Source organism: Anopheles coustani, chromosome 3, assembly GCF_943734705.1.
Source record: "Anopheles coustani chromosome 3, idAnoCousDA_361_x.2, whole genome shotgun sequence".
Lineage (NCBI taxonomy): Eukaryota > Metazoa > Arthropoda > Insecta > Diptera > Culicidae > Anopheles > Anopheles coustani.
The window spans coordinates 35,405,864-35,410,877 of NC_071288.1; the positions used below are offsets into that span (position 1 = coordinate 35,405,864).

The window sequence follows — 5,014 nt, forward strand, 5'->3', positions numbered from 1 at the left end:
TTAGTTATTCTTTGACTTGTGAACCTGGACTGGATACGCCCTGTTGACGAGAGGCTTCAGCAGCTGTATCAAAGGCTGTTCTATGGCCATAAAAACTATCAGTCCACCGATGAAAGATGCCGCATTCACGAAATATATGTAGCCTATGAACTTTGACGCGCTGAACACGGCGCCTATCCGCACCTGCAGCAGCTCGAACCGCATCACAACGTCATGCAAGATATAAACGCTGTAGGTGAGTTTTCCAAGCGTGACGAACGGTTTTGAGCTCCAGATTGATCTTAGGAGTCCTGGAAGGATGTGAAGGTAGGAATTTAATCTTTGAAAATATATTTCCATCATCAATGTTCTCAACCTCGTTTGAATTTTAAACTTAAACATTTGTGGACTTGTTGAAAGAGTTCGATACTTCTGCTTGCTGACTCAAACATTCTTACCTTTAGGAGTGTTGATGTTGCGCAGAAAACAGAGTGCCACAAAAATGCCGATTATATTTCTGAACAGCGCACAGTACATCGAAACCCAGACGGAAGGTTTAGGAACGTCGAAATTGTACCATAAACAGCTAGAAACTATCACCATCAGTAGAACCGGAGTCACCATTTTGTCGGCCAAACGGTAAACCTAAAATTGAATAAACCAGCATAAGACGATTGGAATGGTTGTGGGTTAGGCAAGCAAGTTCAAGAGTGTTTCTACCGGTGATTTTCCGAGCTGCAGATTGTTGGTGGTCGTCTGGTGGTAAAGGTATCCAGCGATGATCCCAAACAGATAGCATCCGGTGTTTGCATAGCTCGGAAGATAAAGATGCCTCACCCATGGTTCGTACATGGCCAAAAACTTTGCCTCACTGAGAAAGATTTGGAACAAAGGTGAAATTGGTTACGGAAAATTTATGGTTAACCACACCTGAATTTTGATGGCAGCACCGGATGCAGCTTGTGCTGGTGTGTGATATAGGCCGGTACCCAGAGCGAGAGGATCACGCCGGAAACGAACAAAAATCCAGCGACTCGTGGCCAACGATGGATCACAAGTAGCACCGCTAGGGCCATCAGAAATAGCTGCAGGTCGGCCGCAAGGTACCACGTGTGGATAAGGCACAGCTCCCGAGGCCAAGAGAAGTTATTCACGAATAGGAGATTGGCCCACCAGTTCTGACGGCAGATGGCGTTTTCCGCCGTGAATAATCGGAAGCCGATCTCGTTGACGTCGAACCGACGGTTCAGGCTGACGGAGAAGAGTAGGAAGTAGCCGTAGACCGGCATCAGCCGCACCAGGCGACTCAAAAGTTTGTTGGCGATATACTTGGCATTGATTGGTACTCGACTGGCATCACGTAAGAAGTTCACGGTCAGCAGGTAACCACTGATAGTGAAGAAGATTTGCACCAGAAACGCGCTGCAGGATAAGTAAGCCTGCAAGCCATGGTAGGCTAGTAGATCTTCCAAGTCTTGGTAGTTCTTCGTGGGAATCACACCGGCGACTAGAAAGCTGTGCAGCACGATCACTAGGTGATTAACGATCACACGAAGCCCGTCGATGTAGAGCAAATCAAGGTGTAAGGATGACGTCTGTTCGCCCATCAGCCGGTTCCAATTTTTCCGGATGGAAAATGCCGAGACTACAGAACTCTCTAAGAAGGAACAAATGCATTAGTTGGCTCAAGAAGACTTGAGTGCACATTACCTGGTCGAACACCACAAGCATCTAACACTGTAGAGATGAGTAACGCTCCTATGAAGCCCACGGATACGGCGATGAACAGTATTTCCAACAAATCTATTTTATGATAAAAATATGCAATGCCCATGTAACACGAACAAACAGCTCTACTCCTTTGGTCAACCCGGTTTGCTTTCCCGTTTTGCTTACCGAACGATCGAGCCACTTTAATCATACGAGGGCGGCAATACTCTAGCGCAGTGTAACCGGACATATTGTACTCCACACTTAACCGTCGGTTCACACAAGTGTTCACCAGCGTCTCGTATTTGCTCTTATCGTTATCCATCGTTGGAAACAGCTCGTTTGGAATAAGAGACTAATTTTTAAATGAGATAATAAGATTAGATTTCCATGTGGCGAGGGGTGTGCGTGTATGCATGCGAGGTGAAAATGGGTGTACTTCCTCATCCCAGCTTTTGCAGCAGTCCTAATTACATTTGATGACAAATGATAAAAATTATCGGTTAACACTGATTGCACTATCATGGGTCAATTTGATGTTCCTTTTGATGTTTTGAGAGCGGACACACTTCTACTAGTATTAATTGGTTGGAGATGTGTTATTGCATTAAGATTGGAGTATTTTAATGTAAAATTATTTAATTTTGCGTCACGTCTTGGATCCACCTCATCATTTTTTTGACAAAAATTAAACCTGTTTAAATTGATCTCTAAATTAAGCCTGCAGCTCTCCATATCAATGAAACGGAATATGAACTTTCACAGCTCTTTTGAGCTAATGAATTGGTCAATAGCACAAGTTTGAAACTTTGAAAAAGTTGTTAAATTTTCAGAAAAAAATCAAAGACTATACAAGAAACAAATGAAATGTTTCTGCATCACATCAGCTATTGGTCCATGTCGAAGCTATGTAACACTAATAAAAGAGAGATAAAACAGGTATAAAAAGCGATTGGTAGGGTTAGTATAGTTAGGCTATAAAATAGTGATTGTGTAGATAGGCTATAGTGTAGTTAGGCGATAAAAAGTACAGTAAAATCAACTTAGTTCGATCGGAAGATATTCTTATCTCGCACTGCTGATGTGCTTTTTTGGTATTTGAGTATTTGCTTTTTTCGCATTTTCTCTTATACTTACGGTAAAATTGACCGGGATTTTTGATTGATACAAAGCTGCCTTCTCGGTTGTACTTAAGTGTCGTAGCTCTTCCTCGCAATTGTGCAGACAGACTCCTATCGCCAGAAACTGCACCCGGTGGTTGTACACGATACGGGACGTGCTCTAACGGAATAGTAAGCATCGAATTTGGGCACATTGAGCACTTTCACACATTTTGTTTCGCACTTTTCATGAACGTCATGATTGTCACAACTTACTTCGGTATCCGGTAGGACGTATCCATTCGGAAAGCGATCCACTCGCAGGATGGTACGGGCGTAGCAGTACACGGAGTTGTGTGCCTCGCATTGCGCCAAATCATCGTACATAAAAATTGGTGGAAGACGAATGAGACCCCATTTGCGACCCACAAAATTGCGATCAGGTTGTACATTGCTAGCTACAACTTGTTGCGGTCGAACCACTGATAGGAGGATTAAAAATACTAGAAACACGTTCTTTTCCATCTCAAAATGCTACAAAATTCTTCACACACTCAGGAACTAGCGTCCGTCCGGGGCGAACCTTGTGTTCGGAAGCTCTGATATTCACTGATCAGATAACATTGAAGTGGGCGATGAGTCGTATGCTATGATAACAAAAACCAGTTTTTCACAAAAAGTGTGCATTTTTATATGGGTACAGTTATACGCCGGGTTCATCGCCTACTCTCCTATCGTCATATTCTGTGGAGCTTGCAGTGAAATCAAACGAGTGAATGATATTCGCCGTTCGAAAAGCATTTTATAGGTATCTCTTTATGTAAAACTATTTATTAGTTTATGGGCTAGCGAAATCGTTTTAACACATGGTAGAGAACGACGGAACATCGCATTTTATTTGGTTGGATGCATCTTTCACCAACATACACATGAGTGTGTTTTGTTCCTCCCTACATAACATTCTTTTTTTTTTAATTTTTTTTTCAATGTGTCACGACATTTCCTAGTCGGACGAGAGCTCTCTCCGAAGAAAGTTTCTCTGACCGAAAGACGGTATATTATAGATCGGTGGTCAGCCGTTTGCTTATATAGCATTGCACCATGCAAATACGTGGGCGGACTCCAAAAGTAACGGGAACTGGTGCTTGTGGCACTTCTGGAGGATCTGCCGTAGAGTGAAGATCTGGTCGGGGGTGGATATAGCAAGGGGTGCGAGTCTGCAGAAGAGTATCTGGGATAGGATTTTGTAGGCGATTGATGGCTCGAAAGTTGGCACAGTCCATTCTGTCACCCTTCCTTCTTGACTTCGTCCAAGAATGGTGGGAGCACATCGTCATCTGGCTTATGTGCTGCTCGATTCTGCCTGTGCCGCTGCTGGACTCTCCTAATTCTGCCCCGTCTAGGTGTCCGTTAAAGTAGCACTTCCACCTTTCATCACAGCTTATTTCCACATTGCGACGTTTGGCGTAAAGCCGCCTTGTGTCTTCTTCAACATCCTGTAGCTGCTCCATCAGTTGTTCATCCGACTCCTCGAAGCGACGCTTCTTACTCTCGAAGAGTTGGGTTTGCGGTGTCCTCAGTCGTTTGTAGTATTCCATGTTCTGACAAGTTCCGCGCTGCAGCATACGGGCGCGCACTGCGTTCTTCTCGGATAGTCCAATCACTAAAGTACCGGCGCTCCGAGATAAATAAATAAATAAATAAATAAATAAATAAATAAATACCATTTGTGCACAGTACTGTAGTAAAGCACGTGCTTTTGCGCTTTTCGACGAAAATGCCTCGCATTTTAACAAAAACGGCTGAAAAAAATAATAAAACAGAGTCGGATGAGATGAAGGCCTTGAAATGAACGACGTACCCTGGGCCATCTGGAATATGCAGTGCGCGGCTATCGACCTTTTTGTTAATTTCTTTGGTTGGATATGGTTGTTTGCATTTTGATCGTATTATTATTATTATCGTATATAACAGAATTGAATCCGTATGGCTGACGGTTTTTGCTAGGTGGTTGTTATGAAATATCATCTTCATCATAAAATTTCATGTTCATAATCATTTCATTTTTGGGACTTTTTTTGAATAACTTTGCTAAAGAATACCTTATGTTCTGTAAAGGGTTGGATCCGAGCGGCTCGAACCAGCGTCTGTTCCCTATATTAGGGGCGGCTGCACACTCTGTCCTGGCATCCTACGGGGCGTAAAACAGCTAGGATGCGTTGTTC

At 43.3% G+C, this 5,014-nt stretch overlaps 1 pseudogene; it reads right to left on the bottom strand.

Moving 5' to 3' along the window:
* LOC131260056 (nose resistant to fluoxetine protein 6-like) lies at positions 1-4,387 on the bottom strand (annotated as a pseudogene).
* Between the last annotated feature and the right edge of the window lie 627 nt (positions 4,388-5,014).